We start from the raw sequence: 19,015 nt of genomic DNA on the forward strand, positions 1-19,015 counted from the left end.
TAATTCCACCTTTGGTGAGTGATCCACCTCATGTGGAATATTTTATTATTTCTCCTACCTACCACACCTATTTCCTACCTACCCTTGTTTCTCATTGAGCCACATGTCATGTTTGTGTGTTCACTGTATACACTTAAAAATGGTCTGAAGATAATTAAATAAGCAATTATTTAATTAATCCCCCTTCCCACTTTAATTGAATTCACTAGCAATTTGATTAAAATCCCTCATTCACCTGCTTATTAATAAATCTAAGGATTTATTTAATAAGTTCATTTCAATAGTCCCCTTTGATTAATTAATCCTCCCCCCATTTAATTGATTTCTTCTAATCCCCTAATTAATTAAAACAAATCAATTTATGAGTTGTTGAAAGTTAATTAGCCTTTTTTTATTATTTGAATTTTTAAATTCAAATTTCCCACAGGCCTCCTAACTTCTAACCACCTAACCTAACCACCTCCTAACCTAACCCATTCCACCTAGTCCTAGGTTTAGCTAACCCCATCCTAACCTCCTATGGGTTGGATATTCTTCCCTTGAGACACATGGCACTTATGCCACATGTCTCCTCCCTTGGACACTTCCCTCTTATGAGCAAGGCTCCTTGACACTTGTCACCACAGAGATGACAAGTGTCCCTCCCTCCAACCTCTTCTCCAACCTCCTCCAATTTGACCCTTGATATCTTCAGACTCAATCTTGACCGTTGATTCCTGCCACCTCACCCTTGGCCTTGGAAATCCTATAAATATCCCCCATTTTGGAGCACAAAGGATCCGATCTCATCTCATCTCAAGCATTGTTATTATAGGCAAATCCATTCTTGTATATCATTTAAGCGTTGTTATTATAGGCAATTGCATCTTAGATTTAGCTTAATTTAATCATCTTCTAGTATAATTGTTTTATCATATAGCATAATCAATCTCTCATCTAGCTTAATTGCATCTATCATTTAGCATAATCATGCATATCATTAGCATAATTAGCTTCTTGGATCAATCTAGCTTAATCATGCACTCATCTAGTTTGCACATCATCATATCATTTTAAATCCTCCATCATGGTGAAGTCAAGTCACAAGGATTGCTCATCAAGATTTGAGAGCAAATCCACACTCGCATCTCTTAGGAGGCGATAGGTCGCTTTGTCATGGTTTATCTTTCGTTTGATTTCAATTTGATAACTATGCTTGTAATGATCTATTGAGTGTGTGTTGCAGTTGCAGGTACCCTACTTCACAACCACGACACTCACATATCCATATAGCCTTGCCTATATAAGCAGGCTCATACTCATTGTATGTAACTTTTGATGATCCAGTTGATCAGTATTTGCTCTTGATAGAATACAGTTTATTCCTATCAATATTTTGTCTCTCTATTTTGTACTTTTCATTGAGCTCTTGCTCTTGGCAAAATCTCATAGAGTGCACATACAATTGGCAGAATTTTGTTGCATTGCCAAAAGATCAAAATTACAATAGACCCCCTCAAGTATTTATAGGAGAGGAACCTTGAGAAAAAGGTGGGAGGATCCCAACTAACTTGAGAAATTCTCTCAGCCACCATGACTTATTCCAACTACAGTCCTAATTCAACTCATCTTGTAGTTGCTTTACATGTAATTACATTTTACAAAATGCAAGTAAAAGTGACACTTGCAATTACAATTTTTGACATTACATGTAACTTGTCAAAACAAAATAACAAATGCATAACTAATCTAAGTGTCCAAAGACACGACTCCAACTGCATCATCCTTTGTCTGTGATGAACTTCATGCCACTTCAGGATGCTAGAACTTGAAGTATTCTGGATTGGTGAAGACATCTTGAACCGAAACAAGAATTTGCATACTTAATGATCTTTGTGTCCTTGGCCAACGAACTTCAATCTTATCTTTTTGCTTGGGGTAGAACTGGCTTTTCAGGAGGGAAATTCTTTGCAAGGCTGAAGTAAGAAACCTATCTCTGCCTTGAAAGCATTCTATGCTCTCAATCATTCATATCACTTATCCATCTCCTTGTGTGGCTCCGTCATGTTGTTTTTCTTTCTTTGTATCATCCTCCAATCTTGGAATTTGCTTGCAAAATAAGGACCATGCCTTAATCCATTGATTTGGTAGATCGTGTGTGCAAACAAGACTAACAAGGGAAGTGGTAAATTGATGCAAAAATGGAATCACAAGTGAATTTCGGGTTTTGAGGACTGCATTACATGTGTGGAAAAACAAGAGCATTGACATGCAATTATGGAGGCCAAACATGCAACTTCATATGTGTAATGGGAAAACACAAGGTTGCACTTGTAATTGCATGCTAGAGACTCATTTTCAAGTGTTTTTGAGTGCATTTTGGACCAATTTCGAGTGTTGGAAGGCTGAGTGCAAGTGAAGCCACAATTGCAACCAGGTTTTAAAATTTCGGTTGCAAGTGGACTTGTAATGGGAAAAATGATAGCAGCCGGTAATGGCAAACTTTATGTGACCATGGATAGATATGGAAAGGGAAATTCTCATCTTGACAACTTGGAAAATGGGAAAAACTCTCAACATTGTAATTTTTGTAAAAAGAAGGTTAACTCTTTTTACCAAAGGGAAGGACAACATAACCAAAGCTACTTGTGATCGAGTTTTGAAATCCCGAATACAAGTAAAAATTAAAAGGGGGAAAATCTTGCACATTCACAAATTGCTTTGCAAATAACTTATAAATTTGGGAAGATCACTTAGAAACCCGAATTCCTACTTGGTCAAATGCCCTAGACCAAAACAAATGAGCTTGGGAAGAACTGAAATGCTCCGTAAATAGATACGTTGAAAACCCTTGGCAGCCAAAAACGGATTTTGATTTAACCTCCTCCTCCAAAAATAACATGAAGAGAAGTACATTTGACTACAAACACTCATCAATGAAGGGAGAATGCAAGACGTGTTTGCAATGTGGCGAATTTCATGCTCCAAAACTTGGCAATAACCAGCAAAACCGTCTTCCAAAAACGTCTCTAAAAACACCTTCAAAAATGCAAAACGTGTTTGCCCAATCCATTTTTGCTGAAAAACTTGGCATTAAACATTGATTTCCAGCGATTTTGCATGAATATAGGACGGATTTAGTGGAGAAATGCCACAAGAAATGGATTTGGGAGAACAAGTGTGCAGGTCGAGTTCTTCGTTTGCAAATACAAGTAACAAATGCCTTCAAAAAAGATGCAATCGGGTTTCAGAAACCCCATTGCAAGTTTTAATTACTTCACTTTTCTCTTCCTTGGGCAAATTCGGGTTTTGGGGAAGAAAGAACAAAAAGACGTCAAAATAACTCGTAATAGGGAAATAAAATCCCCTTTACAAATTAAAAATGACTTTGACAAAAAGACTTGTAATAGGGAAATAAAATCCCTTTTACAAGTTTAAAAGACTAAAACAACTAAAAGGACATAAAACATGTAATAGGGAAATAAAATCCCTATTACATCTAAAAATCACTTAAATAGGAACTTTTAAAAGAAATTACAAGTTCTTATAATTTTAAATTCACTTGTAATTTGTCCAAAATGTTCCTACAATGACTTAAAAGACATTAAAAGCAAGGGGGAAATAAAAAGTAAGTTACAACTGACAAGTTTTAAATAAAGTGCACTTGTAATTGTTTTAAAATTTCCCTACGACACTAAAACAAGAGAAAAATAAAACTTGCAATCAAAGGAAAATTTCCCACCTACACTCAAGAAAAAAAAAACGAAATTGAAGGAAAGACATAGCAAACGAACTCGAAACGTGATGAAATTTGAAACGTGAATCGAGGATGGACCGAAGATCAGTCCAGTTCACCAAAGAGCAAAAATTTGCCTCGGGAAGCATGACTTAAGAGTAAAATCTTCAACTTGTTGTGATTGCTCTAAAACCCGAAATTGCACAAAAGGCTAGGAAAAAGAAGACCAAAACTTACCAAAATTTGGACGATGATATTAAAGACACCCCCCAATGATTTGACACTAACAAATGTGAGTTGTGTACCTCGTAAAACGTGTCTTGGAAAAAAAAATAACACATTTTGAGCAAAAATTTGTACGGGTTGTCACATTTTTGAAAATCCAAAAATGAGGACAACATGTTGAATTCTACAATCTCTCTACACATAAGATTGCTTTCCACTACTATTTTTATTTCCCTTTCCACCCTTGTCCTTGCACTCTATGCTACCTACAGGATAACTTCTCCTCTACCCTCAACACAAGTTGGTAGGCGTCCTCCACATAATGTATCGGCAACAAATATATCACATCTTAGATGTATACAAACCATTCACATACTAAGATAGCTTCTCATCATCTTCAACATGACCTATGAGATGATGAGGTGATAAAGCTCCTCAATATAACCCTTCATAGACAATTATCTCTTCCACAAAATTTGAAACTTCTTGAGCAATTCCAAAGTTTAATTGGCAAGCAAAAACTTACCTTTCAACTTTGTAACCATCCAATCATTTATGGGTCTTCACTTTATTTTTCTTAACTTGATCTTTCTGCACATAGTCCCACCATAAGACAACATGTCCTTTCAACTTGGGCGTAGCATACTTGACTTCCTTAGGGTTTTAAGCAAAATCAAAACAAAGTATTTTTCTAGATCTAATCCAACACTTTTTTATTGCCACCTCTTGATATAACGATCATGTTGATCGAAAAGTTTTTCAAGAGAAACCAACCCCTTGGGAATTTTATTTCCTTTCAGCTGAAGAATATTTTCGTCCAATTCGGATGATGTTTCAGACATTGAATCTGATGACGAAGAAGAAGGAGAATTACTTCCTTCAAAGTATAGGTTATTGAAACCATCTTCTGCTTGTTGCTTGCAGGAAATTATTAATCTGCTTATCATCATTGAAGATCTGCCAATGATCCCAATTGTCAGGCACACTAGGTCTGTAGATTAATTCAATAATGTATTTATCTTGACCAAAGTCAAGATGGAGAACCAACAAAGTAGCTGAAACAGCAAGGGAATCAGCCCTGTCATTGTACTCACGAGGCACAACTGAGATGCTAAAAGCATCACAATCTTCAATATTTTCCCATACCAAATTACGGTAATGCCTGAGTCTATCATTTCTAGTCTGATATATACTCCTTACTTGACAAACTACTAATTTTGCATCACCCTAGGCGTGAAGATTTATGATTCCTCTTTTCAATGCAATGCTCATTCCTAACAAAAGCGACTCATATTCAGCCGTATTGTTAGTATTAGCAAATTGCAGTTTGAAGGAATAAGGGAAGATCTCTCCCTTAGGAGATATGAGAACTACACCAGCTCCGGATCCATTTGTAGCGCAGCTACCATCAAACTCAAGAGTCCACACATCATTTGAACTGTCGTTTTGATTGGAACGACTAGTGCTACCTTCATCCAACATGGATGCATTATGAAAAGAAAAGTTGTCATCTTCCTCCATAGGAGAAGATGAACTCTCATCTTGTGTAGGAGAAGAGTGAAACTCTTCTTGTTGAGAAGGTAGTGGAGCATTTTCATGAGCAACAAGAGATGAAGCTTCTTCAACCATAATATATGAACTTGAAGACCCACCTTCCGATGCTTGGTCTTGCTCAACATTAGCGAATTTTTCATTTGCTAAAAGTAGTGAAATGTCGGAGCTGTTGGAAGGGCAATCTTCAGCGAACTCTGAGATTTCATCTATATGAAGATAATAATTCCCAAAACCCGAAGATTCAAAAAGAATCTAAGCATGGGGATCATTAGACTTGACAACCGTGTACTTGGTTTCTCTTTCAAGAACTAACTTCTGCACAATACCTTTGAGAGGTATTTTTGCTTTGGTCATATCCATGTAGAGTTCACCTCCAGCATCCTTGCAAAAATTACAGCCAAGTAACATTCCATATGACGCAGGAACGTCGGCTACCAAAACAATAATCTTTACTTTATTATCTGGGAAAGCTGCAAATGCGAATTGAGCATCCTTGATTTGCCCAATAAGAGGCACTTGTTTGTTTTCCATGGAATAACAATGACCAAAAGTTTTGGTCAAGGTCAGCCCCAAAGCTTGAGCAACTTTAGCGGGCATGACGTTACCAGAAGCACCAGAATCCAAGACACAATTGCTCAATTGAAAACCATTGATCAACAAGGAAATATAAAAAAGGTTCTATCTTTCCTTGGGTAGTAGATGGAATGGTCACCAAATGATTGGGCAAATTCTTGGGTTCTTGAGGGATAGTATTTTCAAGTATAGGACGAATTTCCTTACTTTTAACAAAATTAGCTAACCTATCAAATTGATCGGGATTAGCTTGTAAATATTCAACTTCGGACATTTGAATCTTGGTCTTCCTAGCATGATCAATAATGTCAAAAGCTTGAAACGAATCAGCTAAGGAGGGATAAACATTGTCCGATTGTGGTTTGGGGTTAGGCATACTGGGCTTGGGATCAACAGCAGAAGCAAAAGGAGGATTATTGTTACTTACTTGACTTTTTGCTACATCCTCTGGAATATAGGGCAGCAGTGTTCCTCTTTTAGCAATAGTAACATGTGATTGAGAATCACTTGCAACTTTCGCGACTTCATCTTGTTGAGCCAACCGAGTCTAGGATCTTGTCATCACGGCAAATGCTTGACTATGAGTCCTTTCAGCAGCAACAGAGTCATCATAGTGCATATAGCGTATAGTAGAGCCACCAGTTACTTCTTCTTCTTGATGAGGAAGAGCAACATCATTAGACTAATAATCAAAATAAGAAGACTCATTTTGATCTGTCTCATAATAGCCAACTGCTGCCTTTGAAGGAGGTGGTTCGAGCGCAAGTCTCTCGGGAGGAGGAGGTAACTTGGGTTGATTCTTAGCAGCATAACTGGTAGCAGAATTAGGATACGTCCATCTTGGGATATCCTTGTATGGTGTAGGATAGGAATTCTGAGATACTTGCTTCTTTAAAGCAAGAAGTTCATTTGCCAATTTCTGCACCATTGGGTCGGTAGAACCAGAAGATGAATTCTTCATATGTTAACCCTCTTTGGACCGATTAGAATCCCTTTTAATTTTACCAGCTAGGATCAAATCGTCCTCAATTTCAGTAGCCATTAATTGAGCAACAGCTAAATCAGTGGGAGATGCTCGCCTTAAGAAGAAACTGACCTCGAGCAACTGAGTATTGATGAAAAAGCACTTGAGATTCTTAGGGGTAGGTTGAGAATTGATAGGAATTCTATTTGCTAATTTGTTTAACTTAGCAATGAATTCACGCATGCCTTCATGGGTATCCTTCTTCATTTGGGTCAATTGGGTCAGCAAGGCATGTTCATCTTCTGCGGGCTTGAAACGTTCTTCAAACTTATCTCTCAACGAGTTCCAAGAAACGATTGAACCAACTGTAAGATTGAAAAACCAATCAGCTGCAATACCTTGAAGAGTTTCTACGAACAAACGAACATCTTGATGTTCTACTCCAAGAACACCACATGCCATATAGAAAGATTTGACATGCTCATCGGGATGTTGCTTTCCATCTCCATAGAACTTGGGAAGATTTTTCTGGGAACCTTGTGGGAGTGGATAAAGAGGTGGGGTTAAGGCTAAAGGACCAAAAGTTGCTCCCCACGGACCGGGAGGAGGAGGTGGAGGTGGATTAGCCATACTAGAAGATGAAGATATCAATGGTTTAAAAAAGAAAGGGGAATTTTCACTTGGGATAGACTTCTTTTTCCTTGACGGAAGGTAACTTGTGGTTCGTGAAAGGGAGGATGTACTAGTAAGCAAATGGAATCTAGCTCATTCAGCATGAGAGATTTCTTAAGAACTTTCATCCTTCCTACGATGAATATAAACACGCAAACCTTCCAACTTAGAGAAATCTGAAAAACCAAAGTGATAAAATTCTGAAAAATCAGCAAGACACTAGACTTCAAACGAAAGCGCGAGGCTTCCGAATGCATTCGTGTCCCCAGCAAAGTCGCCAAAAACTGTTGGTGACTCGGATGGGCCAAGCAAATATATATCAGAGATTATAAGAAAGAATTACCAAAATATTTCCAATCTCTTATCAGCGGAAACCCAAGAAAAGTTATTCCCTTTTCCGAATGCATTCGTGTCCCCAGCAAAGTCGCCAAAAACTGTTGGTGACTCGGATGGGCCAAGCAAATATATATCAGAGATTATAAGAAAGAATTACCAAAATATTTCCAATCTCTTATCAGCGGAAACCCAAGAAAAGTTATTCCCTTTTTTAAAATCAGCAAGACACTAGACTTAAAACGAAAGCGTGAGGCTTCCGAATGCATTCGTGTCTGCAGCAGAGTCGCCAAAAACTATTGGTTGAAAATTTTGTAAACTTGGGGAAATATACAAAATTGTGGTTTCAACCACAGTGTGTGAGTAAAACTCTCCTAATTAAGGGAAGGCTCCCCCTATATAACTACAACTTTAAAAATAAAATAGGATGGGACAATAGTCTTTCTTCTTCTTTCAAGAAAGTCAATATCCTTTTCTCTTCACAGAAAAGTGATAGTAATTTAACATAAAACATTAGTAACAACTTTTGAAATGAAATGAGAGAAAGGAAATGAAGTTTCCTGAAAGCTCAAAGACTTTCGTCACTTCCTTCGGGATGAGACAGCAATATTAAGCTCAAAGTCTTGATTATATGAAGCCCTATCTACCCTTTTCTATACTAACGCTATCAAGAACAAATTATAACAGCTCAAAGACTAGAATATCTTATTCTTTTGTACATAAAACAATGGGAAGTAGTATAAGCTCAAAGACTCACAACTATTCCTCACAAAATCTGCTCCTAAATTCTCTTAAGAATAAGTGCAAGCACAAAGACTTACAGCTCCTCTCAAAAGAATATTTATTCTAATTTATATTAACCTCAAATAATTGCACCACAAAGACCGCAAATCAAATTCGATTAAGTTCTTTGAAGGAAAACTTGCGAGAAAGATAATATAGAACACGAACTCAAGTATGTAGCACAAAGACTCAAAGCTTGAGCAATTTCCTTCTATTACTTTCAATTCTTGAATTCACACATGAAAGCTCAAAGACTTCTTTGCTGTAAATTTGGCAGAGTTTTTTGCTTGCTTTCCAAAGATAAAGATTACAATAGACCCCTCAAGTATTTATAGAAGAGGAACCTTGAGAAAAAGGTGGGAGGATCCTAACTAACTTGAGAGATTATCTCAACCACCAAGCCTTATTTAATAACTAACTAAGACTTATTCCAACTACAGTCCTAACTGAACACAACTTGTAGTTGTCTTACATGTAATTACAAAAGTGTAAGTAAAGACTTAACTTGCAATTTACAAAAGGCTTTTACATGTAACTTGTCAAAAGAAAAACTACAACTAAGAGATTACAAATCTGGAAAAATACAGCTAAGTGTTGAAAAACACTTAAGATGCAGCATGTCAAGACATGAATCCTTCAAACTTCTGGATGATCATTCGTAGCTCAGCGGAATTCGGTTCGTGAGTGTTCTTGGCAACAACCATGGTCTTCACAATGGTATGATGACATCAAAGAAGCATAAAGTCGTTCTTATCCAAGATGGACTGGATTTCGTGCAAAAAGATTTGATGTTTCATCAGAACCTGAATTGAAGCAGCTGAGAATTGTTCACTCCTCCATTCATTATGAATCCTCATATGTAAATCTGCAGGAACTTCTTCTTTTGGTATCAGCTCTCCATTCTAACTCATTATGTTGCAAGAAGCCTTCTCACAATGGGAAACAATACCTTGAAATACTTCAACTCGCAATCTTATTGCATCATCAATTTCCTCAATGAGGGATTTGAGAACAAGAGCTTTATTCTCCATAAGTTCTTCAAATTCCAAGTACATGACCCTAGAAGAAATAATGGCATGCTCCTGAAGAACACTCAACTGTTGTTGGGGCATGGTGCGCCAAATTGTCAAACTACATTCAACACTTTCCAGATTCTATTTGAAAGTGTCGATGGTATGTTTCAATTTCTCTTCAATGGCCTCCAACTTAGACATCATTTGGAAAATGTCTTTCATCACTTGTGCACATAGATCATGAAGTTGATCCACCCAAGAATCCAACGCTTGTACTTTCTGAGCAGCTCTTTCAACTCCCTGAATTGATTCTTGGGAACCGGAAGAACTTGTAGGATTACTCCCTTCACCAGCAAGTCTTGTAATTTTGTGAACAGCTACAACAAGTTGTCGGTTCTCCTCTTCTAGCTTGTCTTTCTTTGCTAGAAGTTCATCATTCTGCTACACTAGTGAGGCTACGGATTGTTGGGCATCATGTTTGACCACTTCATGCGTTGGTTTACCCAGTTCCATCCTTGTAACCTTGTAATCAGCAACTCGCATTTCCTCACGTGGCTTATCCACAAGGGGCTCAACAATTTTTGCCACTTTCAACTTATTGCTATCAACAATTACTCTTGAGATCGTCTTGACCTTTTTAGCAACCTTGGGCCTAGATTGTTTGAGTTGCTGATAGTCAAAGACTTCAGGGGAGATTTCCTGCTTCTTCCTCTTTGAGGTAAAAGAACTAAGCCATGGAGGTAAAACGACTAGTTCTCCTCTAGTAGCTGCTGAAGGCGAAGGAGAAGCAGTTTCTGTTTGATCAGTCGTGGTCACCCTGGGAGGAGTATCTTTTCAGATGGCGACCATGGTTTGCTCAGTAACCAATGGGCATGAAGATTGCCTCATAAATTCTTCAAAGCCAGAAGTAGAGGTATCAATCTCTGACAATTGGATACTTGCAGGAGTATCCTCGGGAATTTCCAGTGAACTCTCGTGTAGATGATCAGGAGGCAGCTCAACTGCTGAAATAGGAACAGCATTCTGAGGAGACTCTTCCACTATTATGTCAAGAGGAGAAAGAGGCATCTTGATGGAAACTGAAGAAAGAATCTCACGAGGTGAGTCTAAAGCTAGAGACTTAGGAGCGTCATCAAATTGTTGTCCTTCTTCTAGATTATCAGGATCGATCACATGAACATGAAACCGAGACTTTTCCTTTCCACGAACTATCGCCTCCTCAGGAGGAAGCACTACTGCACGACTAACCCGCAATTTGATCCTAGTGCCTGAAGATGATGCACCTTCCTTGTTGTCAATCTGAATCTCGGACTTACGTCCAAGAGGCCCCGTAGAGTCATCTTCTTTCCCAACCTTGATCTTGATGAGTCTAACACCATTACCTTTGAGCCAAGTGTTGGTGTTAGCCAAGATAGGCTAAAATCTCTCAAGAATGGGCATGCATTCTTTATGCGACCATTGGATTAAAGGAAGTGGGGCTTCCTCCACCGTTCGTGAGACGTACTCTGGATCAAGCACATGACCGTCATCGATCATTCCTTGCGGAATGTCCACCAAGTTCAAATCAATAACCTGCTCAACGGTAAGCCTGCAGTAGTCCATCTTGAGAACCTCCATTTATGTAGGGAGATCTACCCAGATATCCTCAATACGATGCACATGCACGAAGGACTTTTTGATCTTTTCCTTCATACCCCGGTAATCAAAATTTGCCCTAGACTTAAACCTTTTGAGTTTAATCTCTTGCATCTCAGTCTCCATAGCTTTGGCTTTGACGGATGTGACAAGAGAATACCGGCCAATCTTCAATGGGTTTGTTGTAGAAATCCCCATTCCGACCTTATGTCTGACAGACTGATAAGCGTGCACAGCCATGATATGTCTTCCCAACTCCATAAGAATGACCTTATTGGTCGGGTATCTAGGAAGCATGTATGGCTGCCCACTATAGCATCCGACTCTCATATAGGTAAAGGTCGGGAATTGAAGAAACAAGCACCCATATTCATTCACTCTTTCCCATGCCTCATCTGACACCCTTCTATTCTTCAGAGTCTTGTCAAACTGGCACATGAAGTAACCAAAGAATGCATCTTGAACTCTTCTGAAATGTAATTTGCTGGGTCTCAAAGGCAGCTGATCATAATATTCCCACACAGGTATAAGCGAGCGATCACCCTTGGTAGAAAGACCAGGGAAATGTCTGAGTGACACTGCCAAATACACTAAGTATGAATTCATGTAGAAAGTCATGGTGGTAGGGACTGTTGCAAGTTGCTCGCACAAAGCATCATTGACAATCTCTCCCCATGATATATGATGGGATTGCCTTATGAACATGGTAAACTAATACATCCAGGGTTCAAAAACATTAGAGTGTTCAAGACCCATCATCCTGCTGAGGAGAGTTATGATGTCTCCAATTTCCCACTTAAAGTCACAATGGTACAACTCAGCCCACCTTGAGAAGATGACTCGTGGCTCATGAATCCACCTGTTAATATGACGTTTGCAGTCCTTTTCCCTCTTGACATAGTACTCTGTTGCACTATCCTTTGTAATTTCCATATAAACAGGTGTTGGTGGTATTCTGAAGACTTTCTCAATTGTATCTAGATCAAGGCGGATTATTGCCTCACCATCATCATTTTTAATGGTTCTCGTCTCCTTGTCAAAGCGATGGGCGCAAGCGAGAACAAATTCAGGTTCTAGGGCAGCCACTAGAAAAGAGGATGCATGATGAATATGGCTGTCCAACAGCCACTGCATATTACTATCGTGCGGATCCTCCACTCTCTTGACAAATTCTGACATGTCCACATGCCCTATTTCCGTATCTTTTATACAATCCAAAGGAGAGGAAACTTGCGAAGGTGAAACTTCATTCTGGTACTTGTCATATTTATACTTCATCTTCTTCAGAATAGGAGAGGATGGTAAATCTAACATTGAAGGACAACCTGGTATACTGCGATGAAGACTTAAAAATGTTAAGGCAACATCATAATCAGTTGCAACTAATATTTTTCCTTCTTCAAATGGGAAGAACTCCAACCCTTACACTTCACGATTTTGTGAGAAAAAGATGGGAAATAAGTGGGAATGGTGGAAATTTGACTTTAACCAATTTCGGATCTTGGGGAAAATTTTACAAGTATACAAATTGGGAAGAGTGCACATGCAATAGGATTTTTAAAACCCGAATGCAAGTATACTTGTAAAACGGAAAATGGAGAAATGAGTGAAAAATGAGAATCAAACTTGCAGGAAATGAAGTGAACGAAAAGTATGGATATAAATAATATGGATGGATAAAAATAGGAAAGTTTTGGGAATGTCATTTTCAAGAAAATGGGAAGAATTTTGGACATGCAATCTGGTTCTAAAAACCCGAATTTGGAAGGATGGATATTTTTATCTTTGCAACTTGGAATTTCAACAAAAGATGGTTCAATTCTTATAGCCATAAGGCAAGAACAATTATTTTCACCCAACTTGTAATCAGGATTTAAAATCTCGAATACAAGTAAAGAGGGAAAATGGGGAAGAACAATGCAATTCACAAATTGCCTTGCAAAAGGGAAAATCTCTCTCACAAAACCGACTTTTGGGGCAAAATAAACATATACACAAATTTACAACTAGAAAGGAAAAAACAAGAAGACAAGAAAACAAGAAAATGAAACAAGAAAAGAAAAGAAATCATACCTTGTTTCAAACTGAAATGCCTCTTCAAAAAGATGATCAATCTTAGAAAGAAAGGAGGAAAACTCTTAAATAGAGATTAACCACATTCCAAAACTCTAGCCACGTTTTACCAAAACGCCTTGGGCAGCAAAACGTGGTACCAAAAGAAAACTTAATGGCACAAGAAGTAAGTCAAACCTCCATCAAACCCCAACGCCTTAGCATAGCAAACAAAAACGATTTAGGAGATTGGAGATCCGTGGCAACTTGGGAGAGAAAATCGGGGTTTTGGCAAAAAAACGTGTTTGCTTATTCAACACCAAAAAACCAGCAATCATTCATCCCAAATGGCGCGATATGTGTTTGCAAATGCATGAGAATAGGGAAGAATCCCAAACGCCTTCTATCTCCCAAAAAATCTCCACAAAAAATGCTTCAAATTTCCAACAAAATCGCCTTCCTTGAGCTGGTCAGGTTTTTGGAAAAGGAATACAAATTTTATTTTAGATGCAATAGAGAAGATCAGGTTTTAATTCCCATATAACAAGTTTAAAATGTTACTTTTCTCTCAACAAGGCAAAATCGGATTTTAGAAATGCAATTACAAATTTAAAATTCCTCAATTTACACTTTATGGAGAAAATCGGGTTTTTGGGCATAATAGCAAGTTTAAAATTGTCACTTTATTCTATTTCTAAGCAAAATCGGGTTTTGGAGAGAGATATGCAAGTTATAAATAACTTGTAAAGGGAAAATAAAATCCCTACAACAAGTTTTAATAACTCAAAACATGCAATAGGGGAATAAAATCCCCATTACAAGCAAAAGACATTAAAATAGGGTTTTTAGAAAAGAATTACAAGTGACTTTTAAATATGCAATTTAAAATTAACTTGTAAACTTATCCAAAAAATCCCTATTAGAACTTAAAAAGCCAAAAGGCATCAAGGGGGAAATAAAAAGTAAGTTACAAGTTCTTTTTTCAATAAAGTGCACTTGTAATTAGCCAAAAATTTCCCTACAAAGACTAAAACAAAGGAAAACATTAAAACTTGCAATTCGAGGAAAATTTCCCACCTGCAATTAGGGAGAAAAAACCCGAAATTGAAGGAAAGACATAGCAAACGAACCCAGAATGCGATGAAATTCGAAACGTGGTTCGAGGATGGACTGAGGATTAAGCCAGTCCAAGGATTAGGCAAAATTATGCCTCGGGAAGCATGCCATAGAGTAAATTTTTCATTTTTTGACAAAAATTTCAGAGTAAATTTTTCATTTTTTGACAAAAATTTCATGTAATGGTCCTTCATTTTTGAAAACAAAAAATGAGGACAATAGAGATGACATAAACTGTAAATAGAAAAGTTAAAACATAGAAGTTCATAATCAGTTGTCTATCATAATGTCAAGATAAACTAAGAAAATATATGGCTGTCCTTAACCAGCTGCTTCTTCTCATCTTGCTGCTCTTTTCCTATTTTGCAAATGTCAAAATGTTTTTTTCTTCCTTTTGTTTGTTTTATGCATTAGATTTGGATTTGTTATATTTTAATGTTTATTTGGGATATTGGTGGGCCTACTTGAGCCTCTATTGTAAATTAAAAATGTGTTTTTATTTTATTTTAGGCATCCCCTGACTGTCTCGGGGATAGCTGGGCATCCCCTACTGTCCCCTACTGCCCAACACCCATCCTTGAAACGTCCCCTGTGTTTTTGCCAAAAGAGAGACACTTAGGAAACAGCAAATTCCCGTCCCCGGTACAGGTACGAGGGAAAAAAGGCAGGGGACACTTCCCCGTGGAGCATAGCTTTTATGTATTAAAGCAGCACCAACCAAAAATGTGGTATGATTGCCTATGCACATGGAATAAGGACCATGGGACCAATAATCAAATGATTTCAGCTCTTATCCTTCATTGGAATTGGGTGCATCCTTTTGTTAGTTGTAACATGAACCCTTCTTAAAGTGCAGTACGATATAAACTTCAAAACTTGATGTGGTTTCAAACATGAACCTCCTTGGGACCAATATTAAAATAGGTAACCTTATATCTGGCACAGAGTTAAACTATATTAGCACAAAGTCCAATTATATGCCCTTTTACAATAAGAGTATGTCACAACTTGCAATAAAGCAACAAAATACAAATTGGACACATAGACATATTCACGGTGCCCATGAGATACTTCAACTACAATTTGGAGGCTTCGTGAAGAATGTGTAGTACCACGCAAAAGAATAATTAACAGTAACTCTATGCACTCTGTTAGAAGATGGCTGTAAGAAAATGAATCTACAGCGAGAATAAAACAACTGTGGCAACAAAGGAAAACATACAAAAGGCAAACACACATTAAGGAAGATACTTTTAAAGAGATGCAAGATTGCTTAATCCTTGAGATGTTCCTACATCAAGAAACAAGGCATTGCCAATCTACACAGAAATTGAACCAAGGTCACTCCCAATAGAGTGAACACCCTTATATATAAGTATAGGTTGAAATTATTTTTTAGGTCACAACCAAGCTAGATGATAATTAAGTGAATAAGACTCCCTCCTGCAACTCTAAAAGCAGATTTCTTTCCATTTACCTTATATGATATTTCAATTTTGGGGTTTGATCTCATAACCTAAGCTGAAGAATATGATTATAAATAGATTTGTCTCTTTTATTTCTTTAGATCGGATTAGTGCGTAGTAACTATCAAAGTGTATTCGATTAGATAGAATATTGTTCTACGATTGTTAAGCTTTATGATAGTTTCTTCTAATTTATTTTATTGTGTTCATTAAAGATTCAATTTATGAGTGGATGATTGGAAACAAACACAATTAAGAAACATGGAAAGGACAAATCTGTCAGGTTCAATTCTATGAAAAAATATTAATTTCAAGCTGCAAAAATCTTTGTAAAAAATTAAGTCCTCGCAGCTCAAGCAAATTGTTCCTTGAAGCAAATTAAGGAATTTCTCTCCACTTCCGAAAGATTCTATTTATTCCGATAATGAGTTAAGAATGATGTGAGTAGAATAACAGTTTCGAAGCTTCATTCTACATAATTAATCTACGAATATGCTAAAATATTCACAAATTAACAAACTTTGCGGTTTTCTCACAGAATTGTTTAATCTACGAATTATGCTAAATATTCACAAACAAACTTTGCGGTTTTCTCACAGAATTGTTCAGAATGGAACATATTAAACATAAGCATACCACGCGGAAAACCAGAGCGAGTGGAATTACTGACCTTCATCTTGTTGAATGCTTCGACAGTTTGAATGACAGCAATTGCAATTAATTGTGTTGCGTAGAGTATGACGCGATTTTGTTTCAGCTTTAATGAATGAATTTATTTTAAGTGTATTCAGAAAATATGTCCGCTTAAGACATGCAATTTAAGAAACATGCACTCCAAATGTAGGAAAGCGACTTATCGATTTAATTATATAAACGCTTCCTAATACTTTTAGGTCAAACTCTTAATTTAACTTTAAAATTGTTTATATTTAGTTCAAATCCTTGAATTTAACTTACTGTCCACGTCAGTGGCTTTTTACGACTAAAGTCAACGCCAAAAATTGAAAGTTTTCAATTGTTTATAAATAATTTTCTAGCGTTTAATTTGAGTTTTCCGTTACCTTTCTTAGAATTGAATTCTTAATGGTATGGATTCAATATTTAATCTTTTGTTTTCGGTTGTAATCTTTCCTTAAGATTATTAAGGCAATCTTAATCTCTAGTTTTCAAATTAGATAAAGATTATTAGGGTCTAAGTTAACTCATTTCTAATTAGTCATCACCTATCAAATTTGAATATTAGGATGTTGTATAAAAAGGATAAAAAATTTAGATAATTTAAAGCATTGAAAATTATTTACAAGAATAGCATTCGTATATAGACAATCATCACATCAACATATATTTACATAAGAACAAATATCTAAGCATTACTTAGATGCAAAATTGGAAGATAGATGATACCTAAAGAAGAGTGGGCGGATAGAAGATGTAGATATTGCACTCAAGGAGTGGTGGAGACATAATGGTATTACATCATGGAATGCGCAGCTTGAAGGATATTCATATCAACTATATTGAGACACTAAATGTAAACACCTTGAGTAATCTCTTTGAAGAAGAAAGGATAACAAGAGTTGCGAATTTCCTGATCAAGATACGTAGTAGAAGATCCAAGGTGCAGAAGGAAAAGGAGGTTTAGCAAGCATAGTGTTTTGGACTCTACATGCTTTGCTTTGTTGGCTACTCGTGTGTCCCATAGGTTATTTGTCCTCATTGGCGTTATTAAAAACATTCTTTAGTCCATTGCACTTGTGTGATATGCATTCAATGTTGTTCAAACATAATTGAATCAATACATAAGACTTGACTACAATCCAAATAAAATGAGGAATCCCCCACTTGATAGCAAGTCCTAGCAGTGCTTTTAAGTACTGCCTATGTTAGATATTTACAAGTGAACAGTTTTTTAAGAGAAAACAATAATATTTAAGGTCATGAATTATAAGATTAGGGTTGCACAAAATTTTGAGGTTGCAGACCTAAGGATCGAGGCCACTTAGGTAATTTGTTGACCCTAAATAGAGCATAGTTCATCATTTGGTTTGATGGAGCTCAACTAATGCAGAATCAGTAGAAAACTCTTATGTCTTATCATAAAGTGTGCATTAGCACATAATATTCATCTCACACAAAGCTAACAACATTGATCATAATTTGTCAATTTTAACATTTTTTAGCATTTTTCTAGACTCTTTTCCTTTTTTGGGTCAATTTCTAAATTGATTGAAGTGGTTGAATTAATTGTCCTAGATATTTTATAGAGTTATATTTTCCTATCTCTTATTTTGGGTTCACCCAACTAATCTTACACCACCTAGAGTTTTGCTTTAGATATTCTTAGCTGATTTTTTTCATTTTGTTTCATTAGATATGATATTTTTTATATTGTTTAAGGTTTGGATCCATCCTTATGTACTTCCATTTTTAGATGAATGTGTTTTCCTCATACTTGATGTAAGGTGTTAGAATTAGGGCTTCACCATCTAGGTTAATAAATCCATTATCTTCTCGTGGGACCAACCTTACATTAAGGAGGGAATTGAATTTGATTGATCCAATCCTAAAAGGGTTGAATATAGATCAGATTAATCCCTCCTTGTTTGAGTTCAAATTGAATTTGAATTAGGGTTGACTTGCATTGTTGGATCTAAAACAAACAATGAGAAATTGACATAAAATAACAACAACAAAATGCTCAAGATGTCATGCAGAATTGTACACCTAGATCTAAGGATGGAAAATAGATCAAAACCTGTGACCAAAAGTTCAAACAAAATTGTCAAGACCGGGAGGAGCAAGTCACCTTGGTCCTTCGAATATCGGGGGCAAACAAACTTGATGTTTTTTTGATCTAGATAATGCACAAAATCCACTATCAGAAGGTCATCAAAAATTCCCAAGATCAAGGGGA

The 19,015-nt window shown here is 36.8% G+C and overlaps 1 protein-coding gene across 2 annotated transcripts in view; it reads right to left on the reverse strand.

Annotated features, from left to right (window-relative positions):
* Positions 1-16,936, reverse strand: part of LOC131052256 (uncharacterized) — a 323,457-nt gene extending 306,521 nt beyond the window's left edge. For both annotated transcript variants that reach the window (XR_009107299.2, XM_057986876.2), the window contains exon 1: positions 16,772-16,936. The gene's annotated coding sequence lies outside the window, so the exon portion shown is untranslated. The remainder of the gene's footprint in view (positions 1-16,771) is intronic.
* Positions 16,937-19,015: the final 2,079 nt, after the last annotated feature.

This window comes from Cryptomeria japonica, chromosome 1 (assembly GCF_030272615.1).
Source record: "Cryptomeria japonica chromosome 1, Sugi_1.0, whole genome shotgun sequence".
In the NCBI taxonomy this organism is placed as follows: domain Eukaryota; kingdom Viridiplantae; phylum Streptophyta; class Pinopsida; order Cupressales; family Cupressaceae; genus Cryptomeria; species Cryptomeria japonica.